Source organism: Euprymna scolopes, chromosome 19, assembly GCF_053919585.1.
Source record: "Euprymna scolopes isolate OS-2025 chromosome 19, ASM5391958v1, whole genome shotgun sequence".
NCBI classification, from domain to species: domain Eukaryota; kingdom Metazoa; phylum Mollusca; class Cephalopoda; order Sepiida; family Sepiolidae; genus Euprymna; species Euprymna scolopes.
Genome location: NC_136500.1, coordinates 91,253,078 through 91,270,404, shown reverse-complemented (window position 1 = coordinate 91,270,404; position 17,327 = coordinate 91,253,078). Strand labels below are relative to the sequence as shown.

At 37.3% G+C, this 17,327-nt stretch overlaps 2 protein-coding genes across 3 annotated transcripts in view; one reads left to right on the top strand and one right to left on the bottom strand.

The window, feature by feature from the left end:
• Nucleotides 1-15,893, bottom strand: part of LOC145239833 (putative methyltransferase-like protein 25) — a 103,178-nt gene extending 87,285 nt beyond the window's left edge. Inside the window, exon 1 of the mRNA XM_080103377.1 lies at nt 15,736-15,893. The gene's annotated coding sequence lies outside the window, so the exon portion shown is untranslated. The remainder of the gene's footprint in view (nt 1-15,735) is intronic.
• Nucleotides 1-17,327, top strand: part of LOC145239834 (uncharacterized) — a 61,438-nt gene that overhangs the window by 13,117 nt on the left and 30,994 nt on the right. The gene's annotated exons all lie outside the window — the stretch shown is intronic.

Sequence of the window (17,327 nt, the reverse complement as noted above, 5' to 3'; positions counted from 1 at the left end):
TTCTCCTCTCTTATACTATTAACACGTCTGGTGGATAGTATGCTATCGGGGTAGTTGTTACGATGGAGGGTATTCTTCAACCTGACCATTTCTTGGTGGTATGTAATGGTGTCGCTACTTATTGTCTCTGCTCGATGTTGTAAGCAGCGTGCGATTCCATGTTTGATACTGTATGGGTGATGGGAGTTGAAGTTTAGGTATTGTCCGGTGAAGGTAGGCTTGCGATATACGGATGTCTTAAACCCATGCTCTGTGCGTGATATGAGTATATCAAGGAAGGCCAGTTGGTTATCTTTTTCTTTCTCCATTGTGAACTGTATCGATGGTCTTATTGAGTTCACATGATCTAGGAGAGCCTGGATGTCTTCCTGATGGGGCCAGAGTATGAAGGTGTCATCAACGTATCTTAGCCACATGGTGGGCTTTAAGGGAGCTGAACCTAAGGCCATGTCTTCGAAGTATTCCATGTATATGTTCGCCATCACTGGTGATAATGGCGAGCCCATAGCTAGTCCCTCCTCTTGTCGATATAGGTCAGTACCCATTCTGAAGTAGGTTGTTTCTATGCAGAATGTCAGCATTTCCATTAAGTTTGACAATGGTACACATGTGCGCTCTTCTATGGAGAGGTCCGCAGCTAGTTTGTCTTGAATTACTGCTAGTGCTTCACTAGTTGGGACTTTAGTGAACAGGCTAACCACGTCTAGGCTTACCATTTGGTTTGTACTGATGGGTGCTCCCTTGATCAGTTCCGTGAAGTGGGCAGAATTCTTTACATGTGTTGCTGACTTGCCTGCTAATGGGTTTATTATATCCAAAAGGTACCTGCTCAGTGGGTGGCATGCTGAGCCTCGGCAGCTCACTATGGGTCTGAGTGGAATACCGTCTTTGTGTATCTTGGGGAGACCGTACATATGTGGTAGCTTACTGTAATGCTGGACCAGCTGTCTATATCTCATCGGAGCGATGTGTTCCTTGTTTTTCGTAAGGATTTGTAACAGCTTTCTTTCAGTTTTCAAAGTTGGGTCCTTCTTTATTTTACCGTAGCTACCATCTGCGATTAGGCCTGCCATTTTTTCAGAGTATTCCGACATGTCCATCACCACAGTAGCATTGCCTTTGTCTGCTGGCAGAATTATTATACTGCTGTCACCCTGTAGGTTTCTTATAGCCAGCCTATCTTCCCGAGAGATGTTTGATTTAGGAGGCTTGGCTTTCTCGAGTACTTGTCTCACTTTCCATCTTATTTCATCACCTTGGGTTGATGGGATTCTCATGGCTATATCTTCCATGTGTGTTATGATATCTAAGAATGGAACGCGTTTGGTTGTTGTTGCGAAGTTGAGACCTTTATTTAGTACTGCTTCCTCTGAGTGACTCAGTTGGCGGCTGCTGAGGTTGATGACCGCTTTCACAGGTGAGCGGTGTTTTGATGTTACAATCCTCTGGTCTTTGAGCTTTGAGCGTACAGAGAAGAATATGAGAAGGTCAAAGGACGCCAAATCAAGAAGCTCACAATCTGAGCTCCAATCTCTGATCCCCTCTCGCCAATCTTTCATGAAAAACACCCGTCTGGCTGAAACCACTGTGATTAATTTTCCCCACTCTTTATCTGTACCTAAATCCAAATGTAGATTCCATGAGCAGAGTTTCTTTCTTAGAAGTGAACAGCTGTGGAACTCTCTTCCGTTTGCCTGTTTCCCACCTGAATACAACTTGGATGTCTTCAAGTCCAACATAAACAAATTCCTGACAAACCGCCCCCTTAAGTAAGACACTTTATCAAATCTCCAATACTAACGATTACTACGATACTATCCCATTGATTACTGTACACGCAATAACCCTTATCTCTGAGTGGCTTTCGGGCCTTGGTAAGTGGTGACCTCCATGTAGAAAAAAAAAATGGAATTCCCCCGAATCCTGCTTGTACAAAATAATGTCCAAGTGTCATAATAATATATTGAAGATTTTTTTTTTTTTTATTAATACAGAGCTAAATGTCCAAGTTAGCGGTTATAACAGAGTGGAAATTTTCTATATATTCCCAAAACATATGTAGTTTCAGCATACAATGGCCCAATGACAATTATGTTGTATAAAACCCAGCCAATTTATCATCTTTCTCTTTTAACAAAATCCCCATTTTTGAGAATGTTAAACAATTTTACTTTGATTGCTAAAGATTAAGGTATTTTTATTTACCTCTGTGCCAAGAGGTTAGCCACAGTGTCAAGTGGGGTTTTGAAAAGTTGTGGTACGAATTCCCTGGTCTTGCTAGAGGCCATTTTGGAGCATCTTTGTGTATAGCCACACCAACATTCAATATAAATTGGGGTATTAAAGTTGCATTTTAGCTAAAGACGAAATTTAATGACATATATGAAACATGCATCAAATGGAAAATAAATGAAATATTGAAATAAGTCACCAGGCAACAAGTGCTACCTAAAACACGAACAGAGTTTTGTAAAAGAAGTTTGGGAAATACGAAATTTTATAACAAAACAGTTTTATACCAGGAAAAGAATGTTATCTTTCAGTAATAAAAACTAGTGGAACCTGTGGAAATTCCACAGCAGACTCTTTCATATGTAATATCAATATATGTTGGCATTCTGTGGATGTTCAGCATAAATGGCGACGCCCTGATATTATTGTAACTCTTTTATTAAAACTGCAAAAATATTTATCTAAGCTAGCAGGGACGCCCGGCTTAGCCCCGTTGTAAAGTATGCTTAAATATGATGTTTTAATTTATGCAGATTTTGTGTATATTATTATAGAGTTAATGTTCTATCGATTTTTTATATATTATAAAGTTGTGGTTTCAAAAATAAAAAAATATATCCATATATGACTTAGGTGTATCAGCTTTAATCGAAACCCAAACTAATGAAGAATTCTTGGTAAAATTATTTATTACAAGAAATGAAAGGTCATAACAATTAAACGACAGTCACTCGGAAGAAAAAGATGTAAGCATTATCATAGTAATATCATAGTAATATATAGATTTATCGTATAAATATGTAGATATTCCTAAAACTACACATGTTTAGATAAAAAAAGGGTTTTTTTTGTAGCAAACTTTTTACAGAATGTGTTTCATTCGTTTCAATAAAGTTTTGTTTCATTCATTTTTTTATCATAATTAGGACAACCTAAAAACTGCAATTAATGCTCATTAAATGTTCTTATAACGTAAAATTTATAGTTTGACTGATTTATGAAATTTTTTATAATTACTTTGTTAAATTATTCAACCTGATTAATAAATGCAACTTTTATTATAACTTTTCATGTTTCATAGTTTTTTTTGTTTGTTTTCTTTTATTTTTATTTTTTTTTTTGTTAAGCCTTGGTACCTTTTGCCACATTCTGATTGTAATTAAATACTTGTAAATGTACGATGCAAAATGAACGAAACGCTATCGAAAATTTCATTTCGTTTTCATACAAAAATGAAAAATTAATAAATATTTTGAACGAAACGAAATGACACCAACCCTGCAAAATTCCTCTAAAGGTAGGTAAACGTTGAGGCGTTATTGTGAAATGGCAGACAAAATCGATTTGCAAGCAGTAAATAATTCCCTCATAAGCAGCCAAATTATTTACAAAAAGGCAAATGCCTGCCTGAATATCTTTGGCTGTCCTACTGGTGCTTTAAATTACGGGGAAAAAAAGCACGGAAAACACAGCTGCCTACACTCTTGATAAGTTGAGTTAATAATAGCTACAAATCAAAATGTTCATTGTGTGAATATGTGCATATTTGAGTATTTGGCAGCATTTACCTTTGTTCTTTGTGTGTGTGTGTGTGTGTGTTCGTGCATATAGATATGCACCAGTTGCAGTTGATATATGAGTCACTGGATCCTTTCGTCTTGCCCATCTCTGCCTAGGGTGGAGTGTCGAGTAGATTTTTTAATTTTTTTTTTTTTATTCCTTTTCTTTTTCATCAGATCGTGGGATTTTTATCCAACTGATTTTCTTAGGAATTTCTAAGTTCGTATTGACTTACTACATTCGTGAATAGGTGTTACTTTAAGTTCAGAAAGATTTCCATTGGTTGAAATTATTTTGAGTTCACACGTCCATGGCAAAATTTTCTGGCTTTGAAGAATGAGGAAAGTGAAGTCACCACAAAGTTGGTGCACTAGAGAAAGTGGACCCAGGCCTACAAAAAATATCTAAGCATTCCTTCAGTATTCCCCGGTAGGGCCACCTCAGGTGATTAGCAATAAACTATATATTTTAGTTACAAAGAAAGTTTTGTCTACTTTTAATCGCTATTTTCTTACCTCCCTATAAGGGCAAAGTTAGCTACAAGGTTAGTTTTTAAGGGGTAGAGGAAACATGCTCTTCAAAAGGGTGCGCTCTAACAGTATCAGAACAGATATTGCACTTTGCTCCACATCAACCTATATTCGAGATGAACAGAATATTTTTTTCTTTTTGTGAATCGACTATTTATTGAAATAAAAAATAACATAAGGGAAAATAAAAATGATTTTTTTAAACTTCTATTTAAAAAAATATGTAAACGTAACTATATTTTTCTTCAAGTATTTCACTCTGTCCCGAGAAACGCCAGGTAGTTATAACCAGTTATATTGAAAAAACAAACAAACAAAATGGTTATATCGGAAGTGTTTTCTTGTGGCCGTCAGAAATTAAAAAATGTTTTTGAAGTTTTTCAAGTAAGTGCAATAGAACCCCGGGGTACGATGGTTCTATGCTACTTTTCTTTTTCAGGTTACGGTATTTGTCCCGCCTTACGGTGTTATTTATAATGTTATTTGATTATATACACATGTATTATATACGGTACTGTATTTTGTTACTAATTGTTAATGCCATATCCCAGGGTTCTACTGTAAGTAGAAAGTGCTTTCTGCTATATGATCGGACTACGTGTTGTACAGACTTTAGAAAGAAGCATTAGCGTATAACAGTAACTTTATCTAGCGGTGGGGGTGGAGGTCGCCCGACCATTGCCCGGTCGTAATATACACTGCAATATATTTAAATGCATGCAGATTTTGTATTTATGTAACCTTGCAGTTACAAACAAACAAATGGGAATAAATAAATTAAAATCCGGGTCGGCATTTTTTTTTTTTTTTTTTACAAAAGTTTTTATTTATTTCCTGCTTCGACACCACTTAAAAAGTCTCTTGCTGCCACATGTCCATCTAGTCTGGTTTTCTCCTTCCCATTCTTGTCCTCGACTTTACATGTCTGTTTTCTTCAACCAGCACTTTATTTCTCTGATTACGTGGTGCATTTTTCTCCTTTTTTTTTTTCCTTTTTCTTCTAGCACACGCTTCCTAATTTGCATATATGCATTTTTCGGTTACTTCTACAAGACAGCCATCCTGATATTTTCCTGCACACTCATACGCACAATGTTACAGTTATTATTACAGCTAATTCTCTATCAAATATTATATTGTACCTAACATATAGTACTGCTTTCAAAAGATTTTTAAAAAATGACTTGGGTGTCATCAGTTAGAATCAAACCAAAACAGCACTCCAGCCATGTTCCCTACATCGACAGATACATAAGAAAGATTTTAAATTAAGTCACTTTAAGCTATGTGTGAATTTGCACAAGCACAAAGGTAATAGAAATATGTCTGCAAGTAGAAATGAACATTTTGCATTTCAACTTGCCAATATTTCTGTACGCATTATTCATCCATCCAAACAAAGATTTTACTCGTTATAAACCATCGTTTACTATTCCCTGTTAATTTCAGTGTCATGTGACCAATAGTTTAAGAGTTTGCCCGTTAGATATTTTCATAAACACGCACATAGATCTACTGTTTCATGTAAATTACATCTTAGTCAGGTCGTTCCCAGCCGGCCACGTCCATGTGCTTTCAGAAAGAAACAGCTATTGAGTTAACATGTCCTCAATTATTTGCTTTCCCACAAAGGTAAAGTTTTTTTAATTTTGTTTTTATTTTTATAACATTTTCACCCCAAACAAGGCACATCGCCACTTTGATGTAGGGGGCTACTATCAGGGATATAATCTACAGGTCTACAGATGTGAGAAGTTGGGTAGCAAGATGTCGGTTCACGTTACACTTGAACTTCTGCATGTCAGTACAGTTGGGGAAGCAGGAACCCGGAAAAAAGCAGTTCTGGGGAAGAAACTACTGGAGTAGAAGGCTCTCTTACATGTAGGGATTTCTACTGTGAAAGGGTGGGATTTAGCTGCTTGTCGGGTCTGTCTTTACATCAAGAGGGTACAAATCGATTTTTAATGCAGGGGAAAATCTAGCTCTTCAAAAAATGGACAATCTAGATTGGAACATAAATATTGCCTCAGTCTAGGACTTCTCCTTCATTAATCGAGGATAGAATAGACTAAGTGTAGCATCAGAACATCTAATATACTTTGTTCCCAGCCGAAAGGCCAACGAATATGGTCTAAATGTTTAAAGTTTAGATCAATATAAAATATTAGCAATCGGCACTATTTCAAAGCGCCTTATTGCATAAAATCATCCAGGTTGTCAGTGTTGTTAGCTACTTAGCCATTGTAATTTCTCACGGGACTGTTAAAAGTCAATGTTACCCCCCCCCCCGTTAATTATTATTAACAAAATTGATAAACATTCAATTGGGATTATCTTTATGATTACTGTTTCCACTTCACTCCGGTTGCTTCTTCGTTTTTAATTGACTTTCTACAATATCTTTTGTTCATTGATTTGTTAGGTGAAAGTACAGAATAGGTAAAGGAACCCCTCCCACTTCCATGTTGGGAAGGACTTTTCTAAATAATGACGTTATTATTTAGAAACAAAAAAAAAAAAAAAAAAAAAATTCTTAACATGGGCAGGGCCAACCGGAATTGAAGTGGAAACAGTAATCGTAAAGTTAACCTCAACTGGTTGTATGCTACACAACAAAAACGAGTTTCGTCATAATAAGGCGAGCGAATGCAAGTTGCATAGTTATAGACTTGTTTGCAAGGTTGAGGAGTCGGATGGTGAAAGTCCAACTCCGACTCCTTGAATTTCTAAAATGCCGACTCCGACTCCTTTGATATCTTAGACTCCGACTCCCGACTCCTTGACAACTGTGGAAATCTATTCTGCAGATCCATATACCAACCTCACACACCTATTCAGCATTTTATAATTACTTTTCATGTATATCATTTTTTATGTCCAACATTCACTTGTATGATAAATATACTCACATACATACTCTACCAGCTCGATTTATTTAATGTTAACTTCTAACAAGGCATATCATCACTTGGACGAAAAAGGCTACTTTTTGAGACCATGTCTAGGAAAGATTAGCAAGATGTCGGTTTATGTTACATTTAAACTTCTGCATATTAGTACAACCAGGAACAGGGAATTCCAAAGTCCAGCTGTTCAAGGGAAGAAACTATTAGAATAGAAAGCTTTTTGGCATCTAGGGACATCAACAGTGAAAGGGTGAGATCTTATTGCTGAACGGGTTTGTCGGGGATATGTACGGGGTACAAGTGCAAGGAGTTCATCAGAACACATTCCATTAAAACATGCACAGAGATGCAACATTGTGACACTAGGACAATAGTGGAGCTTAGTTGATAAAGTGGGACAGATTAGATTGACAATTCTTTTTGAAACCTAGCCAAGATGGAGAGGCTAGTGGTAGATGCACCAGTGCAGATGTGGCAACAACACTCCATGCATGAGAGAATGGTGGCCTTGTAGAGGTACGGGATACCTTCAGGTGTGAGTAGTCTTTTAGCTCAATAGAGGGAACCCACCATCTTTGCAGCAGTCTTTGCAATGTCCTCTATGTATTTGTTCCAGTTCATATTGCTCACAAAGTAAAATATGGTAAAAAGGAGTTTGAAGGTAGAATTCTCAGGTAGGGTGTTTTTTTTTTTCATCGATATAAGTGGTTTGAGAGGTGTCTTGTAATTGTTAAAGGAGAGCAGCTTAGTTTTCCTAGCATTAAATATTACCATCCGTTTGCGTCCCCATTCACCCATGGTCTGGAGGTCATTTTCTAATGATTTTTCCATTGTCTTAGATTTATTTACATCTTTTCTTCCCTAATGCATGTTATAGAGCATTGTATCATCAGCAAATATACCCATCTCGGACACAATATTATCAGGGTGGTCGTTTTTGAATATCAGGAATAATAATGGTCCAAGGATCGACCCCTGAGACACTCCCACATTATGCTGCTTGGATGTATGTCCATCAATGACAACCTGTGTGCTTTTATTGTCTAAGATGGATCTAATTATATTTAGTATACGTCCAGTTATAATGTACGATTTAATTTTCATTAGCAGCCCTCTGTGCCAAACTTTGTCAAAGGACTTGGATGTATCATGTATCGCAAACATGAGAAGAGGTGATTTTTACATCATCTAATGTGGCTTTAGTCCTCATAGGGAAATTTGGGAGGGAGTTGTTTGTTGGCTCTAAGGTGGAGTTAGAGGCAATTGCCAGGACAGCAGTTCCACCTTTTCTGTTACCGTGCATGCAACCATCTGGTTGTTGCTCAGTGGAGGAATTACTGATTGTCCTTTATTCACTACACTAGTATAGATTTTTACAAAATTTGGCGATTCTATGCATTCCCTGATTATTTTGGCATTCTTTCTTTTGACTGTCACTATTTCTCTCTTACAATGATTTCTAGCATCTACAAATTTTGCCTATTTGTATTTGACTTATGACGTACAAACTGGCGGAATGCATGCTGTCTTTGTGCCATAGCAGCTGCACAATCTGTAGTGAACCATTGGGGTGAGTGGGGCTTGCTATAATACTTCCGTGTGGAAATGTGCTTCTATTTCCGCTTTGCACTATTCAGTTGTCTCATTGGCATGCTGTTCAAGAGAGAAGATATCGGCCCATGGGACATCTCAGATGTGTTCTCTAATGGTTTCTCAGTAAGCCCTGTTGTAGTACCTTTTGGTTTCTCAGTAAGCCCTGTTGTAGTACCTTTTGGTTTTGAGCAATGATTCCTCACCTTGAAGTTGGGATTTAAGTGTTATGTCAACTGATACCATGAGGTGGTCTGCGTTTCCAAGTGGACTGTGGGCATTAGTCACCCAATCCTCAGGTACTATGGTGAGGAATAGGTCTAGAAGTGAAACCTGCTGAGGTTCACGATCTGGTAGGCCAGTTGGAAACATTAATATGTGAGGAAATGGGCTATAGAGAAGCTATTAGTGGAGCGTCCAGCTGCATCTGTGTAACTTGAGAAACCAAGTCAATTTTTATGGTGAACATTAAAGTCACCAAACGCATGTATTTGGGAATTACTATCCAAGGAGAGTGCTGCATCTATACTATCAAAGACATGATCGATTAAGGTACAATCCTGACTTGATGAAAAAACAACAGAGAAAATATAAGTAACTAACGCAGTGATGAAATGTTAGTCGAAAGCACATAAAGCCTGGTCATCAAGATTTTTCTCTCTAGTTTAAGGGAGGGTGCTACAAATATGGACTCTAAGTGCGCGTATACATCTATCCGAGTCCTTACGGTAAAGAGGGAGGTATCCTATAATGTTAAAGTAGTTGAGCCTATCAGAGAGAAATGATTTAATAATTGAGAAAACATTTCCAGTTATGCAGTAGCTGGAAATCTTGTGAAGTAAGCCTTTATGCCATACCTTATCGAAGGCCTTTGATATGTCTAGCAATTGCCCTAGAAAGGAAGCCTTTGTCAAGAGATTCACTAATTCTATGAGATATAACCGTTAGTACATCTGCTGTAGATCTAGTAGAACGGAAACCATATTGCATGTCACTAAGAAGGTTATTTTTGCTGAGGTGGTTGACTACTTCTCTATTTAATATGGATTCCAGCAGGTTACTCATGACACACAGGAGACTTATTGGTCTGTACTGAGAGGGAGATAACTTATCACCTGAATCCTTAAATACAGGACATACTGATGAGGTTTTCCAGGGTGTTGGGAAGCACTTCTCCTTAAGGCAACATTAAAAATCCTTATACTCTTAAATCCTCCCAAATCCCTGTATATCTATATTGTATATTAATGCTGTATTCTTGTAAGTATATCATCTCTCCTGTTTCAACTGGACAAAAAACCAATTGCTGTTCTCTCCAAGCTGATATAAAATCACATACTTTGCATGTACCTTGGGAGGAGGATTTAGCTTCCGGTCCTAAACTTTAGTAGGCTGACCTTTTCAAAATCGATAAATACTAAACATCTATAGATTTCTATTGCTAAGGGATGCATTAGCTTATTTATACTCTGAAGAATATCTATAAAATAGATAACAAATATTAACTAGGAACTATATATTTCTTTCATTAGATGTGATAAAGTACTGGTGATTATTTTTACTTGAAAACTAACACCTAAAGCACATTTCGAAATGCACCCTAACCCTTATACTATAATTTTCCAATTAGTCACTAATCCACAAACCACATTTGATCTTTTCTTAACCCTAATAGATATTCACCTTTAATCTACACCCCACACTCATACATACCTCCTTTAAAAACGTAACCAATCTTAATCCTATTCTGAGGAGTATAACTTCAAAGCAGATACTAATTCTTTGATACTAACTCTATCAATCCTCACTATCCATGCAACCAGGTGCAGGAAAAACCCTCTCAGTGCTGATGGACCAGTAGATCTGGTTAGGTCATCCATCTAGGATAAGGAAAACTCCGATTTGTAAACCTGTGCCACTGACCTCATATGCCTTGGCACCAAACAGGGAAGGGAGGCCTCCCCATTCCTGGACGACAATCTCCCTAGAGCTGGTGACTTAATCAAATCACCGGTTTGCAAACCTAAACTGCTTAAGGAGTAGATAGGCTCTGCCTATCTATACTCCATATTCCTTCTTTGCCTATTAGCCAGGAGCAGAGATGCGGCCACAAGGACTCATTAGAGACGCCCAGTGCTTAGCCTTGTTTCCTAACTAGGGCAATGAATGCCATCCCTTACATTTGCCTTATTCCCTTCTCCTATATCTGGGCATCTTGGGGGTGCTTATTTACCATATATGCTAACATGATTGGACTGGGCCACTCCTGTCGGACAAGTTTGAGGGTACTTGTTTGACAGTTGCTGGTTGCTGTTTCCAACTGACAGTACAGAAGCCCTTTGATAGCGCTTAGAGCTGCTGTGTTATCATCAGTTGAGTAATATCGGGATATTTGTAGTGCCATGTCACGCATGGAAAGGCACCCTGCACTCATCTCTGGTGGGCGTTCCCGAGACTACATTCTTGTGGGTGATGAGCCAGCTGATGGTCAACTTGTGTTGCATGATGGTGCCTATGCACATGCGTTTTGCCTAGCACCTCAATCTAGATCTGAAACTACTAAATAGAATGAAATGATAGCTCAATCCAAAAAGATATTCAAACCAGACACACACTCACGCCTAGTCCCTTGAGGCTTGCATTTACACATATCCGAGGACTTAGAACTATCTTAGAGGATGTAGAATAATTTCTCCTAGCAAACTCCCCGGATATCTTAGCACTAAGTGAACTTAACTTGCACTTCTCTATCTCCTCTAACATCTTTAACCTTTAACATGTCTGGTTATCTTACACTTTGTCGTAAGGACTTTAACAGGAACAGACTTGGAGTCTATATTTGTAACACCCTCCCCATGTCTATGGAATCTAAACTAGAATCGGGTGACCAGGCCTTCATGTGCTTTAAACTAAATTTACAACATAGCGTTAGCTACTTGTATTTTCTTTATTGCTCTCCAGCCAGGACTGTACTATAATCAATCAGGTCTCTTACAGCATAGATGTAGCACTCTCCCTTGACACTAGTGCCAAAATACATGTATTTAGTGACTCTAACGCCCGCCACAGAAATTTGCTTGGCTTCTATTTCACTGAAACAGCTAGTAGCATCATCCATAACTTTGCTATATCCTATTCCTTGACACAGTAACATTCCCAACCCGTCTCCCAGATCGCCAGGACCAGCAAGCCTCACTTGTGAATCTATTTCTGACAAGAGATCCTGAGGATTGTGTAATAAATGCTGATTGCCCACTTAGGAATGCTGATCATGCTGTGATAATGATAGAATCACACTAAACTCTTGACCCCAAGTTGAAGAGCCATTGCTCAAAACGATGACGTACTAAAATAAGGCTGACTGGGATGCCATTAGTGATTGCATGGGGAAATATCTTTTCTCTTTCTGCAGAATAGTGCGCAAATGAGACTACTGAATGGTTCAAAGCAGCAATTGAAGCATATGTTCCTACACGGAAGTTCTATAGCAAACCCCACCCTACAGATTTACTTCTACTTGCACAGCTGCCATTGCTCGGAGGCAACATGCATACCGTAGATTTATCTAGCATAAGTCCTGTACAAACAAAGTATATAGAAGCTAGAAGTAATTGTAAGAAAGAAATAGCAACAGCTAAGAGTGAATATACTGAAACCACTAGGAAATGCATTGAAGCGCAGAAATTAGGAACTCATGATTTCTGGAAAATCTACAATAGTGTAGTAAATAATGGGCAATCAATAATTTTCCCACTATCCAATAATCATGAGGTTGTTTGCACAGCAACTGAGAAAGCTAACATGTTTGCCCGTTATTTTCCCTCAAACTCTACCTTGGACCCAGCAAACCATTCCCTCCCTGATTTTCCTCTGTGGACAGAAACCACACCAGATCTGAAAATCACCCCTTCTCAAGTACATGATATCATAAAAACAGAGACACCTCAAAAGCATGTGGACCTGATCTCATCCCGGCTGTGCTATTAAAAAAAAATGCTCCGCTAAGGTTACTCCAGTTCTCTCTAAACTCTTTAACAAATGTCTTACTGAATCTTGCTTTCCTGACAGCTGGAATATTGCTTCTGTGGTACCAGTTTACAAAATCTCTGGCGAACGAACTGACCCATTAAATTATTGCCCAATTAATCTCTTCCCGCTTTTCGCAAAAATATTTGAGTCTTTAATTAATCAAGCTCTAGTCCACCACCTTGCAGCTGCTAAACTTCTATTTGACCATCAATATGGATTTAGACAAGCCCGTTCTACTGCAGATATTCTAACTGCAATCTCTGAACTTATATACCAAGCACTGAATAAGGCAGGGGAGGGGAGGGCAGTAGTCCTATATATATCTAAGGCTTTTGACAGGGTATGGCACGATGGTCTTCTCATGAAAATAAAATCTATATTACTGGACAAATGATTAACATAATTAAATCCTTCTGAAATGAGAGAAGACTTCAGGTTGTCCTCGATGGGCGTACATCCAAACAATATGATATAAATGCCGGTGTACCTCAGGGATCGATCCTTACTGGATAAAATTGTCTCTGACATGGGTATATTTGCTGGTGACATCACGCTCTATAGCAGGCATGTGGGGAAAACTAATGAGCACACATCTAAGGCAATGGCGGAAACCCTAGAGGAAGACCTTCACTCTGTAGTGGAATGGGGTCAGAAATGGATGGTAACGTTCAAAGCTGCCAAGACAAAGCTCGTTTCCTTTAATAATTACATGAAACCTTACCAACCACCAATAGTTATGGCTAAAGATACATTACCTGAAAGTACTTCGTTCAAACTCCTTGACTTAACGTTCACAGGGAACATGAGTTGAAATAAATACATTGAGATCATTGTCAGGGCTGCTGCGAAGAAAATGGGCTCTCTCTATCGTGCTTGAAAGTTATTTACGCCTGAAAGTATCCTGTACCTCCACAAAGCCACCATTCGCCCATGTATCGAGTACTGCTGCACATTTCGGCTGGTGCATCTGCTACTAGTCTCTTGCTTCTGGATAGTGTTCTAAAGAGAGTTGCCAACCTGATATGTCCTAAAGTGTCATCTAAACTTCAACCTCTGTTCTATTGATGAAATTTTGCATCCCTCTGCTTGTTTTACAAGTATTTTAATGGTGGATGCTCTGACGAACTACAAGCTCTTGTACCTCCTCGATGAAAATACCCCCAACAAGCAGCAAAGTACCACCTATACATAGTAGAGATCCCTAGCCTTCTACTTTAATAGCTTCTTCCCCAGAACTGCTAGACTTTGGAATTCTCTCCCGGTTTCCTGCTTCCCCAACTGTACTGACATGCAGAAGTTCAAGTGTAATGTAAACAGACATCTTGCTGCTAAACTCCCTACATAGTAGCCCTGAAACTTAGATCCCTGATAGCAGCCCCCTACATCAAAGTGGCAATGTGCCTTGTTTTGTTAGAAAATGTAATTAAAAAAAATGGAAAAACCAAACAGGAAAACATGTAAAAAAATAAATTCATTGGACTTGAGGAGTCGGAGTCTGATAAATTTCCGACTCCTTGTACTTTTAGAAATTCGACTCCGACTTCAACTCCAGCTAAAACCTCCGACTCCTTCCGACTCTGACTCCGCAACCCTGTTTGTTTGTGGGATTTAAATCTCAAATTTGATTCTTTAATTCCTGTTATTCCTGTATTTATGTAACCTAGAGTCGATTTATAAGTGAGTGAATTCAGTTCACTCAAAAAAAGGGATGAGACTTTACATGGCTGGAAAGTGATCGAACCTCAGTCGGCATTAAATTTATTTTTGTATAAAAAAAATGAGAATCTTTTGTAGAAAAGCTCTATCAACCCCTGCCCTCAAAAAAAAAAAGACAAAATCCAAATTGTAATAAAATGAAATTAACCAAAATGTTTTTATTATTCACGAGATTGTAATCCATCCATGCCATAGAATATTGAAATAAAATATCGTTTTCTTTATATTTCTTCCTCTGCCTAAACTGATGCAGACATGATACATTCCACAGTGGCGTTTATTCTATATTTTGCACACGTCAACTCGATATACGTGTAGACAGGACACAAAATGTAGGTCCCTATTGTGAACGGACACTGCATACAACTGTGGGGGCTATGTGTATATATATATATATATATATATATATATATATATATATATATATATGTGTGTGTGTGTGTTGGAACAATTAATCGGAATCGGGGAATCGTAAAAATCAGAACTTTTGGGGGTATTGGAATCGGTATTGGAAAAATTATAGCCTAATTTCTGATTCCAAGCCGATTATTTTAGTTTTTTGGACAATAAAAAAATGAAACTAGCACAAATTATTTTTTATTGGAAGTTGTTCATTTACAATATAAGACTGAAAAGGGCCGCAGAATGGGTCAGAAATCTCATTTACAGATTTAACATTGATTCACGGAGTTTAATTTTTTTTATGTATTCGTCATTTATTGAGAGATTGCCAGTTGCCTTTGTAAACTGTTCGCATCTATTTGCTAAATGTTTATATGCCCCCATCCGAGGGAGTTCACTTGATTATTAAACGGTCTTTAATGCTCTAGTTGGGGGTTTTAAATTTCCTTGGCACTAACCGTACATTGGCGGTATCTGTCATCTGCTTCCGAAATGATTAAAATTTTATGGCACTTCTCTTTGGACGCAAGTGAAAAATATAAATGAAAATCTCCAATGAGTTTATCAAAATTTTGGATAAGATACATAAAGCGAAAACATTCTGAAGATTTTCTTAATTAAAAAGGAAATTATATCTACATTTAAACTTATACATGTACCCCAAAAAGAAGAATGGGATTGGGATATTTATTACTGTAATTAAAAGAAAAGAAATGATAAACAAATATACAACAAATAAATGTTACCAAAGGCAAAACTCTTCTACATACCTGAATAAATTTGTGTTTAAACTTCTTTTAAAGTATGTTTTTCGTTCAAAACAAACTTAGTGTCTCCTCTTTGAGTTAAAATTTTAAAAATGGCTGCCCAACAACAGAAGGACCATTGATAACCGCTCAGAATTGAAAATTAAACAAACGCTGTTAGAAACACATAAATAAATGTTAACAATCGATCGAAAATGTTATGCTGTATGAGTATTTTGTTCAATTTTCGATTATGGAGCGATTAAACAAGAATGGACCGGAAATGAGTATTATTTTACGTTAATTAAAATAATTAAAAGTGCAAAACAGTTTCCCTATGCGAAATTTGAAAATAATTGTTTTATTTCTTTTCACCACATAATCATTTAAAAATGTAGAATCCCATTTTGGGGAAGTGATTTAATTAAAGGAATTGATATATTTGCTGCTGCTATAATAATAATTAGTAGTAGTAGTAGTAGTATCTGTATTTTTTTTTCTTTTACTCCCTCCTTCCGTTTTGGCCATGCCTATGTTAGCAGTTTGAAGCATGTGAATAACAATGAATCATCTGTCAAATTCTGTTGTCAATTAAACCGTTAAATAACAATATATCGTCTGTCAAATTTTTATTGTCGTTCAAACCTGTAAATAACTGTACATTGTCTGTCAAATTTTGTTGTCGGTTGACCATTGTCATGATAACATAAATTCAAACTCAAGAGACGCTAAGTTTAACAATCCTTCTATATAGTAACATTTAAAAAAAAAAATCCAATGCTGGTCAGTGTTGACATAAGTCTAACAGACTGAACTCCTATAAAAATTACAAACTATCGACTACAATTCTCCAAATTGAATAAGAAAAGAAGTGATTGAAACATTGTGAAAAGTGAAAGAAAATAAAAAGCACGTCATAAGTGAAGTGATTTTTGCCATTCTCAGTATTTCATCAGATACTCAAAAATATATTTTACCATTGTTTCTGAATTTATCCAATAGTCTACACTACTACTATATTACTCTATTAGAAGTAAACAAGAACAATCTTGATAAAATCCAACGTAAATGTAAATAACACAATAAAGTGAGCCCGTGATGAATTCTCACCTTTTACCTAATCCAAAATGCCTGTAATACGTTACTTGCTGCGTATCCATTTGCAAGAGCTCAAAAGCGTATGCTCAGTGAATGAGTTTTTGTAGGTGTTGTAATAAGCATAATCATGTTGTCACACCAGTTCTTATAAGATCATTGAAGTTAAGTAACATTGAATGTAGTCAATACCAGATGGGTGGCCATTTAGAACTATCAACCACTGTATGTGGAAGGACAACACTCTGGATGCACAAACTAGCATGGTAAAAAATAGTACCTGCAGTTGGCAGATGAGCCAGACCATCGGTCAGTGGTGGTTACACCCTAGCAGGAGGCAAGTGAGTTATCCTGATCATGGCTTCTGTAATGAGTGAAATTGTGTTGTAGAAAAAAAAAATACCTGGTGGTAGAATGTTGAGGGTCTCAACACTGTACTTTCTCGAGAAAGTCTTGAAATAGTATGTAAACTGGTGGTCCTTAGATGCAACTTCACTTGACTCTCAGTAATTTGCATGCCT